This window comes from Sciurus carolinensis, chromosome 4 (assembly GCF_902686445.1).
Source record: "Sciurus carolinensis chromosome 4, mSciCar1.2, whole genome shotgun sequence".
NCBI lineage: Eukaryota > Metazoa > Chordata > Mammalia > Rodentia > Sciuridae > Sciurus > Sciurus carolinensis.
In genome coordinates, this window is record NC_062216.1 from 77606874 (window position 1) to 77632659 (window position 25786).

Below are 25786 nucleotides of genomic sequence, written 5' to 3' on the forward strand. Positions count from 1 at the left end.
TTTTTCTAGGCGGCGCACCGGCCAGCGAGGGAAGGGAGGGCGAGGGAAGAGGGTGGGGAAACTTGGCTCCAGAGTTGGGCAGCGCTTCTCATTAGCATTTAAAGGCGCCTGATGCACTTTCCAACTCACCAATCCGCCGGGAGCTCGAGCCCGGCGGCCGGGTTGGAGAGTAAAGAAAAGCAAGGGTGAATGTGAAGTTTGGATTGTAATTTGGCGTTTCCAGCGGAACCCGCGCTGCTGTCCCTTTGTCGGAGCAGCAGGGCAAAGAGGCTGTCCTCCCTCAAGACATTCTACACCTGAAACTGACCTTTAGGAGACGAAAAATAGGTTATCCGAATTAAGCTGCGCTTCACTCAAACATTGGTCTTTTAAACCCTTTTTGTGTATTCATTCAACGTTTACCAAACTCCAGAAATTGTTTTTGCTACAGCAGTTAAGAACTGGAACAATAAAATCCTAAGACTATTTGGCACTTAGGTTTTGGAAACTAATTTGCAGATAATTTAATACATCGCCCACAGGTGATAAAATTGAGGTCCAGATCTCAGAATTAATGCAGATTCTTCAGAGTTTATGCTAATTCAAAGGCAACAGATACAGGGTTGCTAATATGTACTTAATAATGTATTTGAAAAAATTTAATAAATCCATTTCCTACTTCTCCAATTACCTCTGTCAGCTGGTGAAAGCTTGAATAACTGAGCTTTCTTAGCCTGTAGGATGAGAGGTACAAAGAAAGGGATCACCCAGTAAACATTATTCCCAGTTTGAAGAGCCCACGTGGCCTCTAAAGAATGAGCTGAATGATGCTGAACACATGGCCAAAGAGACTGTGACCTGGACCCATTTACTATCCGGAATACAAGACTATTTGGCCTCTAGGGTTCAGGCAGAACCCCCCGTCAGTTCTGGCTCAGCTCTTTATTAAATTGCCAGGTATTCAATATCCCATGGCCAGCTTCCTCCTTTATGAGAAGCTCTTAAAGGGTTATGACAAGTAGATGAGATTATCATATGTGACTCCAGTGTCTGGTCCAACAAAAGCTCCTCTTCTAAATTCCCTGTTCCCTCTAAGGATTTCCTTTTTTTTTTTTTTTTTTTTCCCCTGGAATTCGTTAGTTCTGTGGCTGTCTGCCCCACATCAGGAGGGTAGGCAAGTATAGTTCATATTTGTGTCTCCACTGGTTAACACATTACTTAGTATATAACTTAAATATAGTTAATGTTTACAAAATGAAAACAAGCAATGAACCGGAGATGTAGTTTATAGCTCAGTAAAGAACTTGTCTAGCATTTGCAAGACCCTGAATTCATCCCCATGTTGTGGGGGAGAGGAACCAATTCTTCTAAGCTTATTTGTCTTCATGTTCATTATCAATATGAAACTATCCTGCATTCTTACTTTGTTATTCCAACCATGACAAGTATACATTAAAGAAAATAAATTCTTAGAAAAAATAGCAAAATATAGAACTTGGACTTTTCTAGGCAGTTCATCTACATTTTAAAAATTACAGGATTGAGGTCAGCAACTTAATGAGGCCCTAAGCAACTTTGTGAAATCTGATATCAAAATAAAAAATAAAAAGGCTGGGGATGTGGCTCAGCGGTTAAGTGCCTCTGAGTTCAATCTCCCAGTACAAAAAAAAATTGTAAACTCCTAAATGTAGATTCATATTTGCATTTGATTTCAATATGAAGTATACAGAAATATTACATAAACGTGAATACCTAAAAAATGCTGATCTAACTCTAAGCATGATTAAATTCTCAATTTTTTAAAAAAGATTATGGTCAGCCAGGCAGGGTGGCACACACCTATAATCCCAGCAACACAGGAGGCTGAGGCAGGAAGATTGCAAGATCAAGGCCAGCCTCAGCAATTTAGTGAGGCTCTAAGCAACTTAGTGGAGATCCTGTCACAAAATGAAAAGAAGGGCTAGGAATATAGCTCAGTGGTAAATTTCCCCTGGGTTCAGTTCCACAATACCAAAAATAAAGAAAAGATTATGGTCTTAAATTATAAGCATGATTTATTTTGTAGAGTACAGGTCATTGACCTTTTATCAAAAAAAAAAAAAAAAAGAATGATTTTCATTGCTTTATGTCATTCAGAATTGAATTACGAGGAGAAAAAAAAAATGAGAACCAAGTGCGGTGGCACACTTCTGTAAATCCCAGCAACTCAGGAGGCTGAGGCAGGAAGATAGCAAGTTCGAGGCCAGCTTCAGCAACTCAGCAAGATCCTGTATCAAAATAAAATATTAAAAGGCTGGGGATATAGTTCAGTGGTAAGTGCCCCTAGGTTCAATTCCTATTACCAAACTAAAGGAAAGAGCTGAACTCTTCAAAGTAATCAAATCATCAAATTTATTTTTTAAAATATATTCACCCTTAGAAAATAATTAATAACTAACAGGTGTGGTCTCTAACCTCTGGAAGACCCTGAAGTAATTACAGTTGCACTCTGGGATTTCCTAGAATTTGCACTGGAATGGCTCCCAAAACTAGTCATCATTTTCATCCAAAAAAAGCAGCTGGGAGTTCTTGGTACTGTGCTAAATAAATCTAGAGAGAATTAATGAGAACACACAAGATCTATGTTGTTTTAATAATCATAACTAGGAAGCAACTTGGGCACAGATGCACATAATTACATCCACTCCTCCCCTTACTTCTTAACTCATGCACTCACTCCTGTATTTATAGTAGTACACCTCGAGTGCCCAAGTACTATGTTGTGAGGATCCAATGTTGATCAAGATGGAGCTTGCTCAAAGATTCATATTTTTCTGTTTTGATGTTATATTAGATTTTTGTCACTATCACTTGTATTATAAGAAAACATAAATATTTCTTAAATTTCAGATTAAGTGGACCAAAAAAAAAAAAAAAAAAGAAGAATCATAATTTAATTGATTACAGCAATCATTTTTAAGCAATGACTAATTTGGTCATGAAAACAAAAGCCCCTCTATTCCTAGTATGAAGGAGGTGAATGCTATACAGAATTCGGAAGGGCAGAGGGAGGAAAAGTCAGAGGTTTCACTGAAGATCTCAGACTCCAGTCCCAGTGGTTTTCAGAATTTTTTCTGCAGTCACTAGAATCATAAGGTCTCAATCATTTAGGGTTAGATCCAGGTTTTATGACACTTTTTAAGTAAATGCAATTTGGAGATTCCTCTTAAAAAATAAAGATAATAAGGTAAATTATAAGAACAAAATTGCTAGGGATACTCTCAGAGTCTCAGAAAGGGTTCATGCAAGACAGAAGCCCTAAGCTCATTGCCTTCATGGTGAGTCCACAACTGCACCCTCTCAGTTGGTAACACAGATATAGGAGCTTCTCAAGAAGTTCATCAGGAAGCAGCTTTGAACCTCCATCTGCCCATGTATCCTCCTGAAACTCACTCTGGAAAAGAATGATGTCCTCCTCTTCTGCCTTCTAAATCTTTTTTGGTACCAGAATTGAACCCGGAGTGCTTACCACAGAGCTACATCCCCAGCTTTTTATTTTATTTTATATTTTATCTTATCGATAGGGGCTCACTCAGTTGCTTAGGACCTTGCTAAATTGATGAGGCTGGCCTCAAACTTGCAATCCTCCTGCCTTAGCCTTCCCAGCTGCTGGAATTACAAGCATGCACCACCATGCCCAGCTCTGCCTTCTAAATCTTGAACCAGTGCATCTTATTGATATATTCCAACCTGGAATTATACAAGAAAGGAGATTCTGGGAAATGCAATTTCTGCCTTTGAAGAGGCTAAGTATGATGCCAAGTTGACAAGAGACTGTCCTACAGAAGAAAATGTAGTTTTAAAATTTTATTTATTTATTTATTTATTTATTTATTTATTTATTTATTTATTTATTTATTTTAGGTTGGTACTGGGGATTGAATCCAGGGGGCACTTTGCCACTTAGCTACATCCACAGACCTTTTTATTTTTTGAGATGATCTCACTAAGTTGCTCAGGGTCTCGCTAAATTGCTAAGGATGGTGTCAAACTTGAAATCCTACTGCCTCAGCCTCCCGGGTGGCTGGAATTATAGGTATGCATCACTACCATGCCTGGAAAGAAAATGCTGTTAACTGACTAAGGAGATTAAGGAGTCTAAGTCATTCGAGGTACTAGAGCTTGAAGTGAGGATGCATGATATATCATCATATCTGAAATTGAAAAACAGTGAAATATTGACCTAAACCAAATTGAAGCAAAACTAAAACAGAATGGAAATAGCTTGCAATTAAAAAATAACAACAACAAAAATAAAATAAAATAAAAAACAGTACTAGAAGCCAGTTGTGGCAAACGCTTGTAATCCCAGCAACTTGGAGGCTAAGGCAGAAGGATAGCAAATTTCAGGCCAGTATCATCAATTTAGTGAGGCCCTGGACAATTTAGGGAGGACCTAAGCAATTTAGTGGAACTCTACCTCAAAAAAAGGGGGACACGCATGTGGTTCATTGGCAAAGTATCCCTGGATTCTATACCCTGTGCCAAAAAAAAAAAAAAAGTATAATAAGAGCAAAAGCTTTTCAAAAAGTTTCAGCAATGTTCAAGGAAAAGAACACTCTAATTATTATGCTTTGTTTGGATATCCACTAATAATAGCATTTAGTGCAATTATTGATTATTCCCTTTAGGTATTAGACATTATGTAGAACAAGACAGGAATGCTAGTCTTGGTAGCCCACGCCTATAATCCCAGTCACTCTAGAGGCTCAGGAAGATTGAAAGTTCAAGGTCAGTCTCAGCAATTTTGCCAAGTCCTAAGCAATTTAGGAAGACCCTGTGTCAAAATAAAAAGCGATAGGGATGTAGCTCAGGGGTAAAGTGCCTCAGGGTTAAATCCTCAGTACCAAAAAAAAAAAAAAAAAAGAAAGAAAAAAGAAAGACTGCAACTAAATGACTCTTATAGTCAAGGAGTTTATGGTCTGGTCCATCACTGTCCCAATTGAAATATAATTCAAGTCCCAAATACTAACCATAGTGGGGTGTGGTAACACACCTCTGTAATCCCAGGAGCTGGGGAGGTTGAGAGGCACCAGGACTACAAGTTTGAGGCCAGACTCAGCAATTTGGCAAGGCCCTAAGCAACTAAGTCTCAAAATAAAACAGACTGTGAATGTAGCTTCATGATAAAGCACCCCCGAGGTTCAATCCCCAGTGTTAAAAAAAAAAAAAAATCCAAATATTAACTATATGTAATTTAAAAATTCATTTAAAAAATATTTTGCAGTTGTAGATAGGCACAATATCTTTATTTTATTTATTTTCATGCGGTGTTGAGGATGAAACCCAGGTCCTCACATATGCCAGGCAAGCACTCTACCACTGAGCTATAACTCCAGCCCTAATTAAAAAATTTCTAGCAGACCCAATAAAAAGTAAAAAGAACTGGTTGTGGTGGTGCACATCTGTAATCCCAGTGGCTTGGGAGGCTGAGGCAGGAAGATCACAAATCCAAGGCCAGACTCAACAATTTAGTGAGATTAGCAACACCCTGTCTCAAAATAAAAAATAAAAAGGACTGGGAATATAATTCAGTGGTAAAGCTACCCTGGGTTTAATTCCCAGTACAAAAAACAGAAAACAAAGATTGACGATTTTATAGAATTTTTTGGTAATATCTTCTCTGGTGTGTATCAATAGCACATCTCAATTTGGAATTACCACATTGGAAGTGTCTATCATGGCAAGCGTCTACCATGTTGAGTAGTAGCACAAGTCTTCAAGGCAACTAGAAGTTTAACCTGATTAAAAGCTCATTGTGGTAAGGTCTAGAATCATTCTTTTTTTTTTTTGGTACTGGAGACTGGGGGTTGAACCCAGAGGTGCTTTTCCACTGAGCCATATCCTCCTCCCTTTTATTTTTTACTTTGGCACAGGATCTCACCAAATTGCTTAGAGTCTCACTGGGGTGTTGAGGCAGGCTTTGAACTTCTGTCCTCCTGCCTCAGATTTCTTGGACCTCCAGGATTATAGGTATACCCCACAACACCCAGCTAGACAAGTTCTTACTAGCATATTAGTACAATTTTGGAGGAAGAACGTGTATCTAATAAATAATAACTGAAAACAAACCCTGTAAATTATCCACTTCAATCCCATGCATTTGGAGAAGCTATCAAGGTCACTTCCTAATTGCTATATTTACTAACAAAGCCAGAAACAAAACCTGAGCCTACTTACACCCAATCCAGTATACGTTCCACAAAATTCTGATGGGAAAATTTCCATGCTCTGACATTGGGTATGGTGCTGTTTTAACCTTCCTCTTTGACCAAGTACATAAGAATTGGAATCTGGTAAAATGTTAAAACCATACAGAGAATCTGTAAACACTCTGAACTCACTTCAGAAATAGATCAAGACTCTCTGGCCACTAAAGATGTTCAGATCTTTCCAATTAGGACCTCTGGAGAGAAAACAAAACAGCTGTGCACAATTTACTTTCAGAGAATTTTGGAACTTTCTGAAACAATGAATAAAATACATCCTCTTCCTGAAAAAGCTTGCTTCTGCCTCTTTCTGTCCAAATTATTTCTCTTCCCCATCCCATTTTAGTCTGCTTTCTTTAATTTTCTTCATTACTTACCTTACATCCTTACTTGTTTTTGAATTATATCTCATGTAATATCTAATCTAAATTCTTTTTTAAAATATTTTTTTAGTTGTCCATAGACCTTTATTTATTTATTTATTTATTTATTTATATGCAGTGCTGAGAATCAAACCAGTGCCTCACATGCTAGGCAAGCGCTCTACCACTGAACCACAACCCCAGCCCCTGATCTAGATTCTTGTCTAGAAGATATAATATCTATTTTTTTTTTTTTTTTTTTTTTTTTGGCAAATAGGAAAATTCTTGGAAATACACTTACCCTCCCCCCTCACCAAAAAAAAAAAAAAAGAAAGAGAAAGAAAAATACAATGAATGTCTTCGTCAGTTCTTGCCTTTTTTTTTTTTTTTTGTACCAGGGATTGAACTCAGGAGTACTCAACCACTGAGCCACATCCCCAGCCCTATTTTGTATTTTATTTCAAGACAGGGTCTCACCAAGTTGCTTAGCGCCTCGCTTTTGCTGAGGCTGGCTTGAATTTGCCATTCTCCTGCCTTAGCCTCCTGAGCTGCTGGGATTATAGGCATTCACCCAGCCCTTTTTCTTCTCTTTAAATTGAACTCTTCCTCTTAGTCAGACTTTCTCTGGCTCTCCACTATCTTAACTGTTCACACAATTATCTTTGTAGTTCTCGTATTTGGAGATGTCTGTTTAATTGGATTTGTGTGTGTATGTCTGTGTGACCCTGGGAATTGAGCCCAGGGGTGCTCTACTGCTAAGTTACATCCCCAGCCCCAGTCCTTTTTAATTTTTATTTTAAGACTAGTTCTGACTAATATCCCCAGGTTGGCCTTGAATTTGCAATTCTCCTGCCTCAACTTTCTGTTTACAGATGCACATCACTGCTCCCAGCCTGTTGAAGTGGATTTTGACGCTCCCACAACATGGGAACTGAAATTGAGAAAATGTGTGAAGGTAACTGGCTCCTAATAAAATTGCAAGAGAGAAAGATTACTCAAAATACCATCAGAGTTTTGATTTCTATAGATAAAGTCATAATGTAGAAGGATAGAAAGACTATGTAAATGCACATAACAAAAAATGACCACAAAGTAACCTGGCACGGTGGTGCACACCTGTAATCCCAGCAGCCCAGGAAGCTGAGGCAGGAGGATCACAAGTTCCAGGCCAGCCTCAGAAATTTAGAGAGGCCCTAAGCAACTTAGTGAGACCCCATTTCAAAAGAAAAGCCGGAGAGTGGGGGCCAAGGGGGCTGGTTGTCTATGTGGCTTTGGTTTTGATAAAAAAGAAAATTATCACAAAATAGCAGTATTTGCTAATGTAGTTCTAAATATATATTTTTATATTATGGACCAAACATGAACGAGGAGAGTACTTTTCACTTCTTACAAGTGCTTAGAACTCCAGAAATCTTACTGTAAGCAAACTCTAGTTTTATTCTGCCTTTGCCTAAATCCCTTGTACACATCACTATTGATCTTTGAAGGAAGGATGGTGGAGAGCAGAGTTTGAGCAAAAATAAACAGCCTGATATCTTAGTCTTACTGTCTTACTTTGTTCGGGCTGCTATAATAAACTGTCCTAGATGAGGCAATGTTTAAGCATGAGAACTGTATTGCACACAGGTCTGGAGGCTGAGAAGTCCAAGATCAAGGTGGCAGCAGATGGTACCTTTTGCCTGTCCTCACAAGGTAGAAAGGCAAAAGACTCACAAACTCCCTCTAACCTCTTTTATAAGGATACTAAACCTATTTACCCTGATGATTAGGTGTCAAATGTAAATTTTGTGAGTACACATTTAAACCTTAGTAACTATGTCCATACTAAATTGTATACTATAATTTACTGTTTAAGATGAACTTTTTGAAAATTTCCAAAATACATTGATCTAATGCTGTTTTACTTTGAGACATAAAATATATTTTCAAAAATAATTTAGTAAAATAATTTTTTACTTTATTGGTATTACTGTTTGGACAGGTTACAGAGGTTGGCAATGTCTTGACTCTCAAGGGAGTTTTGCCTTCTCTTTGACTTTCTGTGCCATTTAAGATGAAAAGTAGTAGTCAATAAAAAGAGTGTTTTCAGCCCAGTACACTCATGTCTATAATCCCAGTGGCTCAGGAGGCTGAGGCAGGAACATCAAAATTTCAAAGACAGCTCCAGCAATTTAGCAAGGACCTAATCAACTTAGCAAGACTGTCTCAAAATAAATCATACAGAGAGGTGGTTATGTGGTTCAATGATTAAGTGCCCTTCGGTTCAATCCTCAGAAACACACACACACACACACACACACACACACACATTCATATTCTAACTCTGGCACAGTGGTGTCTACCTACAATCCCAGCTACTAAGGAGGTTGAGGCAGGAGGATCACAAATTTAAGACCAGCCCAGAAAATTTAATGATACCCTGCCACAAAATAAAAACTTTAAAAAGGGGATGTAGATCAGTGATAGAGTCCCCTGGATTCAATTTCCAGTACTGAAAAAAAATCATATTCCTATAACTACCATGAAATTAAATACTTCCTTATTGCTAAAATATGGAAACTGGCATTTAGCAGGAATCATTAGGCTTATGTGGTGGGAGTGACTAAGAACATAAAAATATAAAAGAATGCCATTTTATTTGAATTGAAATATGTATACCAGTGCTCATTAGCTATTTCTTTATAGCTAATAAGAGTAAAACAGAAGAACACAAGTTAAATTGTATAAGACCATTCTCAGGAGGAACTCAACCATGAGATAAATGACTTTCAGGTGTCCCTTTGAGGTAGCCACAGTCTTTGTGGGCAGGAAATTGGTTGTTGATTAGGTATAGACTTGACTTCCTGTGAAATGCCCATAGGATGTGCTCCATTGCTGTTTTGTTACTCAAATTTAACAGAAGGAGTCTGCAGACTCCACCACTTGACTTTGCTTTGTAACTTAATAAATAAGATTCACCATGACTGCTCGACAGGTACAACTGGGCACACCTTCGTCTCAGTTTCTGCTCTCAATGTGTTCTGGTCCCTTGAGATTACTTGGCATTCTCCTGACCTCTATTATGGCTGAAACTCTTAAGCAAGTTGTACCTACCTACAGAAATAGGCCACTGTGCTGAGTGTGATAGACATCTGTCAAGAAAATGCTGGATTGAAATTCTTAAAGCCTCTATCTCCAGGCGGAGACCATGCTCACAATGAGAGTAGTTTCTGAAATCAGAGGATCCTCCCATCCTCCCCCAAAACCTGGAAAGAACAGACAGACATATCCCTGTATAGACACTTACTTGTCAGTTGATCCTGTTATTTCATTTGTTGTTGTTAGACTAAATCAATTTTTAATCCATCAAATTTTCAGTCCTATTTCTCATGTGCTGCTTTCGGTGGTAGTGAAGGCAGACCAATTCCTTGATTATTAATAGGAGGCATCATTTATCTGATATCATCTATGGCGGTGGAGATACTAAATAGGGGCCTTATGTTTATCGTTTCTAATACTTACGCCAGCTCTGCAAGATTAGTATCATTATCCTAAACTTACCAATGAGAAAACCAAACTCAGAAAAGTTATGTGACTTGCCTAACATAAAACTAGTAGATAATAGAATAGGGATTCAAATTCTGGGCTATCAAGGGTTAAAGCCAAGACCATGTCTTCAACTCTATACTGACACTTTCTCAGCATGTTATTATCTGTATAGATTATTTGAACCTCCCAACTCCAGAAAGTACAGTAATCAAGCATTCATTCATTTCAGATTTGTCTGAAAATTATGGATGAAGTTATATCACTATATGGTTACCTTCATCTTTCCACCTCCTCCCATTTCTGTCAACCTCCTAGGCTCAGACACATGGCAGTGAAGAGGAGGATAAAGGACATATGTGGAGTGAGATAAATGGCAAAGTTATAGCTGTTTTAGTATCTTTTTTATACACTGATTTTCTTTTTTCATATACTTTTTTTTTTTTTCTATCTTACATGGCAGAATCAACCTCAATTTCTGATTTTGCTATGCTATTCCAATTCCATTTAAATTTCCAATTTGATTTATGTAAATTAAATTGCATGTTATCTATGCTGCAATAGAAGAACTGGAGAAAATTCTGACTGAGTTTGTTTCTGTGATTTTTTTTCCCCTTCTTCCAAAAAGGAAGCCAAGATTTTGACAGTAGTTTGCAGGGCTGAAAGCAGAAGCCGTTTTAAGAAGACTTCTCTTCATGTTGTGAAAAATCCAAACCACCAAAGAAACTATGTTAGTGTGTTTAGAATGGAGAGGAAGAAGCATTAGTATCTTTTGAGACGAGATTTGCAAAAGCTAAATCCAAGGCAAGGAGGTTCTGAGGCCTAGAAAAGGAACAACAGGCTACTATAGGTAACTGGGTCTGTGACCTGCTCCTTTTGTGCTCCTGGAAGGATTTTAAAGTGTGGTCAGTATCTTCATGGTGAACACATTTGGGCAGCATCCTGACCATTGTAAAGATTCTTATGAATATTGTGTAGAGCCATGGAACCAGTGGACTTGGGCACGGCTACAAGCTGGACCCTGCTCATCTCTGTGGTACATGTGAATACAGCCAGAACAGTTTGTTCTAAGTAAGAGTCTTAGATACGATGGATATGGATGGAAAGAAGAGACAGGGTGGCATTAATGACTGCTTGACTATCTTACCACCTTGGTGGGATGGATTCCAAAATAAGATTAATTGGAAGTTAAAGGAAATAATGTTGGCAGATTGACTTGTGTGTGTGTGTGTGTGTGTGTGTGTACGTGTGTGTATCACTTAGATCCATTCTCTGTCTTTCTCCTGGGTTCCAGGGGTCTAACCATTTTGCCTTCTAGCTTCTAGTTGGGTCCAACCATTGGGAGGCACTGGCAGGAAATAAGAGAAGGAGAGCAGAGTGAATTGGGATATTTATTTCCAAGGATCCCTCCCTAGGAATTAACTGGGTCACTTTACAGAAGGCAGCAGATCCTGTCTGGTGGCCTTCCCTTATAGTTTCTCTCTTTGGGCTGGGTTCTGGTAACCATCCCTTCTTCTTTCCCTCCCAAGCCTAGGATCTTTAGAAGCTTCCCTGTTATTGTTAGCCCTGGAAGGGCTGCACCATTCCTGGTTGATTTCACTTCACTCCTACTTATGCCTTTAAGTTAGATTAGAGTTAGTTAGAGTTAGATTCTTCTCAATTAATTGCCTTTAATCATGCCATTTTTCCCCCTTTTATCTTCTTTTATTTTTTGGTCAGGGCCGTAACTGATAAATTTTGTGACTCTTTTCTACACCTGAATATGTTGGCTATGATTGATATCCTTTAAATGTGCCATCTTTTCCCTGAATTACCAAAAATACTTGTGCAGTTTATATTAGAGGCCTGTGTAGATTATAACTCCCATCACTGAAGCAAAATCAATTTGCAAGCCAGGGCTTTAATTTCAGCGATCTGGCTGGGAAGCTGTGTCAGGAGGATCACAAGTTTGAGGCCAGTCTCAGCAACTTGGTGAGACCCTGTCTCTAAATAAAATGTTTAAAAAAAGGCTGAGGATGTGGTTTAGTGGCCAAGCACCCCTGGGTTCAATCCCTAGTACAGAAAAAAAAAAAAAAAAAATTAAACTTCTGGCTGGGGTTAGTGGTACAGTGCCTGCGTAGCATGCATTGATCCCCAGCACTACAAACAGACAAAAAAATAATTAAACCTGTCTCAATGTGGAGGAGCACACTGGTGGCAGGTTAACACAGACCAAAGATGTTTATGTCTTTCCACAATGTCAGAATGTATTCAAAAGCAATAAATTCACGACTATATCAACTATATTACTTTTATCAGTGACTGTTTTCTGAATACTTGTGGGTCACCTTTAGTCATAAACTAGAAAAACACAAATTCTTTTACTCCAGTCTTGATTTCTAAGATCTATAACACTCATAGGTTACAGAAAGGCTAAGAAAGGGTTAAGGAAGTCACAGGGTAAACTGAAAGCAAAGTCAGAGAGCAGATATGAATGAAAAGTCACTGTAGGTGATCAGACAAGATTAGGAACCAGTGAAGAATTCCTTCAGGGTGCAGAGCTGTCTAAGCTCAGGAATTTACTCTAGGCCAAGATCCAGATGGATGGCAGTTTCAGAGTGTCAGCTTGAAATGTCACCTTGGAGTGGACCTTGTGTGGTCATCATGGTTGGGGAAAACCATGCTCTTCTGAAGCCTGATATTTGGAGGTTCTGGGTCAGAGTTGTGATAAGTGACCAGGTGATGGTCTGGGTGCTGCTGTATCCAATCTCAGGGTGCTTCTCATTTTTATGGGCCTTGAGTGAGGGGGTTGTTTCATTTGGTGGTCTGTGTGTGGAATCTGTTCATGGATCTGGTTTTTCCAGTATGAGTTTGATATACACTCATGCATCCATGTACTTCTGATTATTTCAATAAATTTACAGGTGGTCCTTTTTATTAGCATGATTAATTTGCCAGTTTGTTCCTTATTGTTGTACTAGGCAGGTTGTGGTTGTTTACTTGTACAAATAAGGTATAGGGTCATTACACATTGGCACTTGTACTCAGAATGGAGTAGCTTATGGCAAACTACTGCTTTACAAATGGAGTAACTCAGGTTTAGGCAAAGGCTGAAAACTGTTGTTCCATACAATGTGGAGTAACTGAGTAGGGCACAGCTTGCTTTCTACACTGGGTAGCAGAGAGACCCTGTTTCAAAAAGAAAAATAAACTAGACATGGTAGTCCTCCCCCATAATCCCAGAGACTCAGGAGGATGAGGCAGGAGGATTGCAAATTCAAGGCCAGTCTCAGCAATTTAGTGAAACCCTATCTCAAAATAAAAAGTAGAACAAAACAAAACAAAAACCTCAATGATAGAATGCCCCTAGGTTTGGTACTTAGTACCTAAAGAAAAAAAATCCCTTGGGCTCAGTTTTTATATTCAGCTCTTAAGGAATTTAGGGGAAATAGCACCTTTATGTCCAGTTACTAATTCTTCTCAGATAATTCCTATCTCTGAAACACCTCTGGGTAAACAGGGTTTATTTATTTATTTTTTATGAAACCTGAGAAGAGGTCAGCAGAATAGGAACACATGTTCTTTACGGAGATGTAACTGTTATGCAGTGCACAAGAATTACAGACCACCACACTTATTGAGTCAGATTGAAGGGAAAAAAGTCCTTTAATGAGCATGCCAGGCGAGTGACTAGGAGTAGGCTAACGCCTCAAAGAACTCCCAGCACTTGAATTTTGGAAATACAGAGTTTATAAAGGCAAAAACCACAAAAACCACAAGGATGTAGGTCAGAAAAGACCTTGTTGAATCAGATATTTGATGACATGAGAGAATTGTTTTGATTACACATTCGAGAGTCATTTTTGTTATACATCAGGGCCTTAGGCAGGGACGCGGGAAGGTCCTTCTTACTGTCAACATTTACAGCTGTCAGGAGGCTGAAAAGAAAACATTTTAAGCAGGCATAGATGGAGTCAGGTCAGAACAAAATGGTGTTACTTCTGTTCTTTTCCATTTTTTAATGATTAATAGTGAGAATGAGGCAGAACAGTGTTGGATTATAATATAAAATTATTAAATCTTTTTGCTAGTCTGGTTGGATGACAGATTGGATTTGATGTCTCCTAACAGTTAATTTAGTTTCTACTAGGTTTTATGCTCCACACTGTAGATCTAATTCTCACTCATTGATTTGAATACTTGACAGTTGATCACAGGATTTTAAGATTTTGAGTAATCAGTTTAACTCCCCAAACATTTATGTTAACATATTAAATAAGAAACAGAACATTAGAAAGGCCCTCTGTCTCCAGACCATGCTATTATTACTTCCTGCTGATTCTTGAGTGCCCCAGGGAACTTTCCTTTCTCAACTTTATTTTTTCATTTGGTTTAAAACCAAAAAAAGTAGACCTGATGGTACACACCCTAATCCCAGTAAGATTCTGGAGGGCAAGGCAGGGGGAGTGCAAGTTTGAAGCCAGCCTGGGTCACTTAGTGAGATCCTGTCTCAAAATAAAAAATAAAAAGGTCTGGGGGCTGGGCATGGTTGCATAGTCCTATAATCCCAGCAGTTTGGGAAGCTGAGGCAGGAGGATCATGTGTCCAAAGCCAGCCTCAGCAATTTAGTGAGGTCCTAAAGCAACTCAGTGAGACCTATCTCTAAATAAAATACAAAGAAGGGCTGGAGATGTTGCTCAGTGGTTAAGTATGATTGGGTTCAATCCATAGGACCAAAAAAAAAAAAAAAAAAAAACCAAAGAGGCTGATGATGTAACTCAGGGGTAGTGTCCCCAGTGCTGTAACAGTGAGTGGTACCGTGGTCCACTTTATGCTTTGAACATAGCCCTTGCTGCTTTGCTACTATAACTTGTTTTTAAAATGGATGTGTTTCTTTCTCTTCCTCTTGCCCTGCTTTTCCCTAATCTCTCCCCCTCCCTAATCTCAGGGGAAACAGGATTACCTTTCTTCCTCATCCTCGACAGGGTTCTCTGTCCCTGAGTACATACCCATCATAGGAACAAAGTAATTGGGGATGGTATCAGAAGTTTTCAGAAATGACTATCTCCCAAATGAACAAGAGATTTACAACTCTAGACAGAGAACATGTGGAATGTAGTCTTTGAATCACCTCTTTAAAAGTCCCCTGTTCCTGCAGATAGGAGAATCACAGCCTTCAGGACATGAGTCCCCTGTGTTTCTCCTTTGCTAACAAAGCAGTAAACCTTTTTTTTTTCTTTTTCTTTTTTCTCAAAACAGTGTTATTATTGGCAATATTGGGGACAAGGACTGAGCTTTTGACAACAAACTCAGAAGTGCTCTGCCACTGAGCCACATCCCCAGTCTGTTTTTATTTTTTATTTTGAGACAGGGTCTCAATAAGTTGTGAGGGTCTTGCTAAGTTGCTGAGGCTGGCCTCTAACTTGTGAACCTCATGCCTCAGTCTTCTGAGTCACTAGGATTTACAGGGTGTGTCACCACACCCCGCTCAAATTTACTTTTAAAAGGTATTACTCTACCAATTTCTACAATAAAATAAAACGACACAACTAGGCACTGATCAAGGAGTTGGAGTGGCTCTTAGTGAACCAAGAAGCATAAGGCCTAGAAGCAGAAAGTAGGCCAACTGTGATTATGAGGCTTGTGATTACCTGGCTGGGTGGGAAACAAACATAAGGGAGAAGAGCATAAAGCAAATATCTTTCCAGTCTAAACACAAATTGAAATATAAAACATATTAAATATATGTAAGAAATATGGGCCACTACACATTTGGCATATTTTCTCACTTAGTCATCTTAATATATATCAGATCTGTGTCTGTGCAGAGTCTAAAATATTCTGGATGCTTAATGAACTTCCAAGGTAACTAAGAAAATAGTATTATTTTATTAAGTTCCCTTGGTCAATACAATGCTTATGATCAAAAGACAAAAGAGACTTTAGTTAGAACTGCTATTTATTGTCAGTCCTACAGAAATTAACATGCTAAACTGAAACTTCTGTTTTACTATCTTTAAAAGACCATAATAATGCTGATTAGTCTCTCAGCAAGCTCCAAGGAGTAGTCTGTAAGAAACAGTTAATGACTTTACAAAACTCAGTGTTTACAATGGTGAGCCTTATGGACTAAATGTTTGTGACCTCACCATTCATATGTTAAAGTCGTACGTGCCAATGTGGTGGTATTTGCAGCTGGGGCCTTTGGAAATTAATTAGTTCAAAATGAGATCTGTAGGGTAGGGACCATACAGGATTAGGGTCTTTATAAAAAAGACCTGAAATTCTTTCTGCCTTTTGAGGACTCAGTGAGAAGGTAGTCATTTGCAAGCAGTAAGAGAACTTTCACAAGGAAAGCAAATTCTCTGACACCTTGATTGTGGGTTTCCAGCCTTCAGAACTATGAGAAATAAATTCCTGTTATTTAAGGCACTCAGTTTATGGCATTTTATTATGACTGCATAAACTAACTAATACAATATGGTATCTCTGTACCATATAACACTGTTGTTTCAGGTTGTAAAGGGTGGAGCATGGGACGTGCATACGACTGGCTGGAGAGAGTAAAGAACTTTATGCTCTGGGCTCATTTTTACTATTTCATTTATCTGAATACCTTTATGGTTTCCCCTCTGCACATCTGAGAGCTTTCAACATCGCTTCAAGTCCGTGTACCAAGGCTGGGGATATAGGGCAGCGGCCAAGTGCTTGCCTAGTGACAAGACAAAAACAAAAACAAAAACAAAAAAGCAAAACTACAACTTTCCCTTCTCTGTGAAGTGTTACCTACTACCCTGAGTTTCAGTGCTTCCTCTGACATCTCTGGACCTTCTTCAACACAATCAGTGCAGCACCAGCAGAGTGCCTGATGCAAAGAAAACACCAAAAGAACCAGGAGCAACTGTTCACTCAGGAAAAAAATGACAATCTGGTGAGAGGAAAGGAAAACAAGTAGCACTTACTATGTAAGATTAAGTATGGAAAGGACAGACTGGTGACTGGAGAGAAAGAAAAATCTAAGGATAGGGCAAAGGATCTGAAGGACATACCACTGTTTTGGTTTATGGAATTATTCAAAGAGCAGTGAGTGTTCAAAGGAAAAAAAAAAAAAAAGGAAACAAGATGCTGGAAGGACAAAGGAAAAGAGAGATAAAAGGAATAATCTAAGTCAAAATATAGTATTTTTCAAAGAAGGATATCATGGAAAAAAAGGTAGTGAAAAATTAGATTAAGACAGTTTGGAATTGATGGCAGAAAAAAATTACAACTGGTAAAGTGATCAGGTTTATTATGTACTTGACACATTCTCTCCAAAGCTAGAACCAAAATAATTGTGATCACAAATTTGTATTAGGTGATAGATCCATCACAGCATTAGATTAATGCCTCAAATCTTCTGTGGTTTAGAATAACCTAAATGTAGTTCCTATTGATAAAATAGCTTCTGTTTCAGGAAAGAAACAGTATATGAACTTAAAATTGCATACTTTTTATATGTAAAAAAATTAAAAATACTTGTATCCACTACATTTGGTGGGGGACTGGAGTTTGAACCCAGGGGCATTTCACCACTGAGCTATATCCCCAGACTTTTTTTTTAGTGTCTTGAGACAGGGTCTCACTAAGTTGTTGAGGGTCTCCCTAACTTGCCTAAGCTGGACTGGAATTTGTGATGCTCCTGCCTCAGCCTTCCAAGTTGTTGGGAATACAGGTGTGAGTCACCATGCCTAACTCCCAGTGCATACATTTTTTAAAACTCAATCTATTTCTAACAAAATAGATTAGACTGCAGGTATGCTAGGGTCCATCTGTACTGTCAGTGATGCAGATGGCTGACATGAGAGCATGGCAAGTTTGAGACTGCTTTGGTGACTTAGTGAGAACCTGTCTTGAAGAACCTTTAAAAAAATTGGAAATGGCTATGAATGGTGGTACCTGTAATCCCGCTGACTCAGGAGGCTAAGGAAGAAGGATTGCAAGTTCAAGGCCAGCTTCAGCAATTTAGTGAGACCCTGTCTCAAAATAAAAAATAAAAGAGGGCTGGGGTTGGGCTCAGTGGTTAAGCACCCCTGGGTTCAATCATCCCTGGTACCAAAACAAAAACAAAGCAAACAAACAAACAAACAAAAATGGGGCAGGTGCTCTGGTTTTTATTCACCATGGTAAAAAAGTAAAAATAAATAAGCAAAGGCAAGAAAGGCAAGTAAGGTATAGATATAAGTACAAATCTGCAATTTTCTAATTTTTGGCTTAACAAAATGTTTTGAAAAATTGTCAAAATCTGCATCCCACATTATGGTTTTCTAGGAAATAAATCTTTTATTTTTATTTTTATTTTATTTATTTATTTTTATACCTTTGCTTTTATTTACTTATGTGGTACTGAGCATCAAACCCAGTGCCTCACATGTGCTAGGCAAGTGCTCTACCACTGAGGCACAACCCCAGCCCTTATTTATTTTTTTGAGACAGGTTCTCATTAAGTTATTTAGGGCCTAAGTTAGGGAGGCTGGTCTTGAACTTGCAATCCTCCTGCCTCAGCATTCAGAGTTGCTGGGATTACAGGTGTGCACCACCAGGCCAGGAACTTTTTAATTTCTGAGAATACTATTTATCCAGTCATTTCTTGGCTTATCTGTATGTCTGTGTACTTTGTTTTTTGATATCATCACTCTTGTTTTCACTTAGTTATTCTATAGTTGTAGCCAGGTTAGGTTGAAATCTCTCACAGATTAGTAAAAGGGACTCAAAGATATGGGTTAGTCTTTTCTAGTTACTAGAACTGACAATGTACCAATTTAGAAGCTGTGGGATCTAAAAAGTAAGAGAAAGTCGGTCACTAGAAAGGGGCAGTAGTCCAGGCATGCCAAGAAGATCAGAGTAGAGAACACAGGTTCAGGTTGAGTTACTGTTATCAAAAATGCTTGGGCAGGGCGAGGCAGGGCATGCCTGTCATCCCAGAGGTTTGGGAGGCTGAGGAAGGAGGACTGCAAATTCAAGTCCAGCCCCAGCAAATAATCGAGGGCCTAAGCAACTCTGTCTTAAAATAAAAAATAAAAAGGGGGCTGGGGATGTAGCTCAGTGGTTAAGTCCCCCTAGGTTCAATCCCTGATACCAAAAAAAAAAAAAAAAAAAAAAAAAGAGGAAGAAGAAAATGATTGGGCCAGGAATATTTTGGATTTTGGATTTTTTTTTTTTAGATTTTAGAATATGTGTACATATAATAATAGAATCAGTGGGGAAGGGAGCCAAGTCAAAACATTAACTCATTTCTGTTTCATATATACCTTATTCTTATAGCCTGGAGGTAATTTTATATAAGATTTGAATTGCACCTGTGTTTTGTCTGTGACTCATATGAAATCAGGTGTGAAATTTTCCATGTGTGTTAGGCTGACACTCAAAAACTTTTGAATTTTGGAGCATTTCTAATTTCAGATTTTTGCATTAAGGATGCTCAACCTGCATGAATTGTAATTCCTGATGGTTTTCTGGTTCTTGATTTTAATCTTCTGCATCACTTTAAGAAGATGCTTGTGTTTAGGTTCTTTGAAATGTCTCATAATTACATTGAAAAGTCATCTTCTTTTCTCCCTTTAACTCAATTTGAATGAAATTCTGTTATTTGTAACTCAAAGTGCCTTGATTAAAATTGCAGCTAGTGAAAAAATGTTGTTTCTTCCTTTCTTTCCTTATTGATTTATTTATTATGCTGGGGATTGAGTGTAGGGCTTCATTCATCCCAGGCAAATGCTCTACCACTGAATTCCATCCCCAGTTTCTTTCTGCTATTTAAGCCAGGAAAGAAATGGGAACAACCCTGGTGTATACCTGAAACACTTAAATTGCTGCAGCTATCAAATTATTATTTAGTATTAACAGATTGACAAGAAAAGTCATTCACATTGTTCTGTGCTAAAAGTTAATCAACTCTTTTTTCATTTTTGTACCAGTAATTAAAATGAAGGGTGCTTTATCAGGGTGCTACATACATCTAGTCTTCTTTTCTCCTCCTTCTCCTCCTTCTCCTCCTTCTTTTAATTTTGAGACAGAATCTCACTAAGTTTCTGGGGCTGGCTTTGAACTTGTGATCCTCCTGCTTCAGTCTTCCAAGTCACTGGAATTACAGGTGTGCACCACCATGACTGACTGAATCAAAATTTTAAGCTTCTTTTCAGGTATAAAGAAAATAGCAAGTCTTATTCCTGCATCGAGGAAGAGGGCAATAGGAAGAAGGACATCTAAGGTAGGCCAAATGGGTTTTCTTCAGAGCTGTTTGCTTGCTGTGGGGAAAGAACCTTGAATACTGACCCGACTGAGGCTTGAATTTTGGCTAGATCATTTACTACTTCTGTGCCTTAGATTTTTTACTTGATTTCTCTCTTCTCAGATTTTTTTTTTCTTCTGTAAATGTTGCATGAGAATGGTGAAGCCTATTTTGCATTTCCGTGAGAACTACAAAGTGTCTACGTCATACTTGGTTCTTCTGGGGAGTCATCATCTTCAGGATCATGCTTGGTGTGTGGCCTTTGTTCCACCAGCTTCCGTGGCCTTGGTGATTTCATAAAAACAGGGAAAGTAAAATTTATAAACAGTAGTCATGGAGAATACTTGTTTCCTAGAACTTCAACTCTGAATCTGCTTTAAGTTCAGTGTTATTGCCATCCTGTGGATTTCTTGGGAAATGAAACTCGCTCAGACTGAGAGGTTAAAAGAGAATTAACTCCTACCGAAGTGAATCTCGATTGTCATTGTGTTCGCCCTCTTCTGACTGCTTGCGGAACCAACAGTCAGTCATTGCCTTCCGGTTTGCAAAGATGAACGTGGAGCTTTGTGTGTGTGGGAGAACCTTCACTAATTCGCCTTTCTCCCCAGTTTAAAAAAATAAAAACAGATGCACAAATAATCTGGATGACAAATATTAAATCCAGGAAGAGAATTTAAGGTCTTCTGACTTCCAAACATATTTCCTATTTACATGATTGGATAATAGACGCTTGCTTTTATAATTAGCTGATGGTTATTTTTCCCACTGTTTACTTATTTTTATATGTAATAGTTAATCGTGGAGCTAACTCAGCACTACATTTGCTTGTGATCCTACCACTTTCTAGTCTATTTCCTGGGTGTTGTCAATTTTCTTCCTTTCCACTTTCTGTCATTCTTATTTGTGGCAGGACTGTATTAGATGACAGTAAAAGGGCCTGTCCCTATTCTCTGAAGACTTCATGAGAATTTCCACCTTTGTGTATATCTCCTATTTCCTGAAATATCTGCCTACTTCAAAGAAGTTGTTCAAACCTCTTTCTTCTGGGTTCAGTTTAAGTCCTGCCTGCTTCTGAGACTTTTAGTGGCTCTTGATTCTTTTTTGGGGGTTCACATCATCAGTTTATGCAAGTTATTTAAACCTATTTATTGTTTTCTTTAGTTAGACTACGATCGCTTTGAAATAGAGCTATGTCTTAATTACATTACTAAGAACACTTGAATTCTGAACGTAAACAAGGTTAATCCCTATTTATTGATCCATTGCAGGCATCTCTGTTTTCTTTTCCCCTTCTATCTCGTTTCCATCTCTCGAAGCAAGCACAAGCAACATCAACAGCTGCAGTGGTGATGGTCTATTTTATGTGGTAGCAGATCTTTGCGTTTTGGTTCTGACTTTCACTTGTGGCAACATGCTTTATCATTCTGTGCAAGCGCGTGTGTGTTGAGTGTGTGTCTTGTGTTTGATTCCCCATCACTTTCTGTTGTGGAGAATTTATGCATATTCTTTGGGATCTGGGTTGAAATTGCTTTTCTCTGCAGAAGATTTTCTTTTTGCTTCTTACAGACAAATGAAAGTGTCTATTTATTTTTAATGTGAAATGCTTTATGAATTTGTGTGTCATCCTTGCGCAGGGACCATGCTAATCTCAGTATCATTCCAATTTTAGTGTAGTGCTGACCGAAGGCATAACTTTAGGTTGTTTTGTACCAGGGATTGAACCCAGGGGCTCTTAAACACTGAGGCATATCCCCAACCCTTCTTTATTTTAAATTTTGATACAGGGTCTCCCTAAGTTGCTTAGGGTCTCACCAATTTGCTGAGGCTAGTTTTGTGCCAGTGATCCTCTTATCTTGACCTTCCAAGCCACTGGGATTACAGGCGTTCATCACTGTTCCAGATGAAGGCATCACTTTAAAACAAATTTCTGGGTTGAGGTTTTGGGAACTAAACGTTGCAAACATATCTAAAGGTTGTTTTGTGGTTATAAATTTTCACTGGAAATGATTTTCCTTCTCCTCATTTGCAACGTTGAAAGCTAAAATAAATTTGTCGTTCCCTAATCTGGGGAGGAGTGTGTTTAGTTTGGTTGTAATTCACCCTTACAGTAAGGGTGTACTTTCATGTATTCTGGGTTTATTTGTACTGGAGCCATTTCCATTAATTACGGTCCAGTTCCACTAATGCTTTTATATGCATCCAACTTGAGTGGGTACTTGGCTCCTGTCTGTCCTTTGTCCTCATAGGTTATACAGATGGACGTTCAAGATTATCCTGGATTGACAGAAACCCCCAGGGCAGAGCCCAATCTCAGACTTTACTTTCCTCTCTGGATCTTAATTTTAGTTTAATATGTTAAATCTCTGTGCATTTCCTTTGATTTTTACCAATGCAGCATGCACTTAACACTATTTTTTTTTTTTTTTACATGTTTTACCTAGAATCCTCAGTTCTTTAAATTGGGATGGTTATTCTTAATGGATACAATGGTCACCCACTTAAACTTTCAGGTTAATTTTAGGATCTGTTTGTAAATTTTATGGAAAAAATTCTGTGAGGATGATTTTGAATTAGAATTCAAGGAGAATTAATATCTTTGCAATATTTATCTTTCTCAGTTTTAAACATGACTTATACATCCTCATTAAGTTCTTCAGTAATTTTTATGATTTTTTCTTTTGAAGTTCTTACACTGAGGTTTTGTGAACAGGGTTTTAACCTTCCATTTTATTGGTTACTGCTGCTTAAATAGCTAACACTTGCATAGTATTTACTATGTACCAAGCATTATTTTAAATCCTTCAGGAATCTTTTTTCTGGTGAATCTGTTTATTAATTTAAATTGACTATCATTTGGTTTCTCTTGAATTTTATTATGCAGTTCTATCACTTATAATTATTGATTCTTTTCTCCTTTCTTTTTAATTTTGGTGCTTTTTGTATATTCAGGTTTTTTTTTTTTTTTTTTCTCATTACTCATCTATTTGGAACCAATCTTTAATTAATTTTATTTAGAGACAGGGTCTCCCTGAGTTGCTCAGCACTTCACTTTTGCTGAGGCTGGCTTTGAACTCACCATCCTTCTGCCTCAGGCTCTGGAGCTGCTGGCATTAGAAGCGTTTGCAAACACTCCCGGCTGTGACTTTGGATTACAGTTTCTGTCTGTATTTGAGAATTCTTCTCTCCCTGCCTCCAGTGTTGGAGAGGAGATGACTGGAATTTACTCATTCAGAAACTTCTGTCTCAGCAGTAAAAGCTAGGACCTGGAACGCCACACTACTTCTCTGACCGGAAGCAGTTGCAGCACTGTTGTCGTTGTCTGTTTATGTGTGTGCATGTTTCTGTTTGCATCGGGAGTGGAAACAGGGTCAGCCTGCCTGGCTCCTTGGCATTCCATCTGTCAGCAGTCACCTGATGTTCGCGCTTGGCTCCCTACTCCTCTTAATTTTCCTTAATTATGAGTTAGAAGAGTCTTAAGAACGACTCTCACCCATATCAGTATATCTGGTTTCTGTTTTTGTTCTAAGATGTCTTTCCATGGTCCAATCCTGCCAGATTTTTATTGTGTGGTCTTATATAAACTTTTTTTTGCGTTCTAATAACTTCCCTAATTTTTTTCCAATATAGTTAAGAATTTATACTTTTTTTCCTCCAGTGCTGAGAACGGAACTCAGGACTTCACATATGCCAGGCTAACACCACTAAGCTACACCTTCACCCAGAGAATTAGATTTTTTATTTTAAATTCATCTTTAAAAGATCTGGGTAAGATTCCTCCCCCCCCCCCCCCCCCCCACCATGGGGCTGGGGATTAGAATCCAGGGCTTTGTGCATGCAAGGCAAGAACTCTACCAACCGAGCTATATCTCCAGCCCTGGGTGAGATTTCTTATGAGTACTATTATACAAAATTTTCAAATACATACTGATTGTCTACCATGTCCTAAGAACTCTTCTAGGCATTTGGGGTATATTAATGAGCAAAATAGATAAAGATGTCTGATAAAGAAGCAATCTAGCTGCTTCTCTCTAGTTTGATCAAATTGCATGAAGTTCATTTTTTTCTTTTTCCACATCTTTTATTTCTTATGTATGCAGACAGCCAGATCCAGCCAGCTGGGATCCAGGCAGGGTCTCTGGGTTACGCTGTTGGTAACATGACCTCAAGGTACCTTCAAATAAATTAGTAGAAAATACCCACTGTTCTTCACTTGCCCTGTTTTTCTAGAGAGAGATCCGGAACAGGTCCCTGCTTCTGATGATTGAACTGAGGGACAACTAAAGATAACTGAGCTTCAGTCAAGGAAATGGAGAGCTGAGATGTTTCTCTTGGTTGTCCCAAGGATGTGTGCTGACTTGAGGTACTTCACAGCCTACCCCTCAACAAGCAACTATACTTGTAGGCTTATTTGAAATCGGGTCTATTGTTGTAGCAGTCACCAGCGATTCCATGCATCCAGTCATCTGTTTCCTGACAAGAATATTAAGGGTGTGAGAGAGGATGGGTGACCTTTCTAGAGTATCCTTAATGGAGTAAAATGGAGTTGAAGCCAGGTTACAGTGGAAGGGGAGCAAAAGACTTTTAAGGAAATATTCTTAGAAAACAGTGAGATTTGGTGGCTTTAGATGTCATTAAAATAGTCATTTAGGCATGCCTATAATCCCAGTGGCTCGGGAGTCTGAGGCAGGAGAATTGCAAATTCAAAGCCAGCCTTAGCAATTTAGAGAAGGCCTAAGACCCTGTCTCAAATTAAAACAAAAAACAAAAAACGAAACAGGCTAGGGATGTGGCTCAGTAGCTAAGCGCCCCTGGGTTCAATTCCTGGTATTATTAAAAAAAAAAAAAAAGAAAAAAAGAAAAGAAAAAAAGTCATCCAGGATCCTGCCACTCTGACTGTTGTCTATGGTTCCTGTTTGAAGAGATTAGATGATAAAACAGTACACAAGAGAAAAGTGCACTTCAGAGCCTGGTGCAGGCATGCCTATACTCCCAGCTACTAGAGAGGCTAAGGCAGGAGGGCAGGAGGATCACTCCTTGCTAAAGTCTGAGGCCAGGTTGGGCAACATAGTGAAATCTTATCTCAAAGAAGAAGAAGAAGAAAGCAAACTTCAGTGGAGTTGCCTTTGAACTTAAAACCAAAGTCAGGCTGGGATGTGGCTCAGTGGTCAAAAACTTTCTTAGCATATTAAAGCCCTGGTTTCAATCCCCAGCATTTAAACAAACAAGACAAAAAATAGAAGAACCAAACTCAGAACATGAGGTGAAAACCACATGTTGATATATTACCTGCGATGATCCCACCATCGCCCCAGGCTCATGTACTTGGCACCTTTTTCTGATTTTATTTTTTTCCATTATTATTTTATTATTACTATTGGAAATTGAACCCAGGGGGCACTTTACCACTGAACTATATGGCCAGACCT

At 38.5% G+C, this 25786-nt stretch overlaps 1 pseudogene; it reads right to left on the reverse strand.

The window, feature by feature from the left end:
* Window positions 1–21949: 21949 nt before the first annotated feature.
* LOC124984068 (uncharacterized) lies at window positions 21950–22049 on the reverse strand (annotated as a pseudogene).
* Window positions 22050–25786: the final 3737 nt, after the last annotated feature.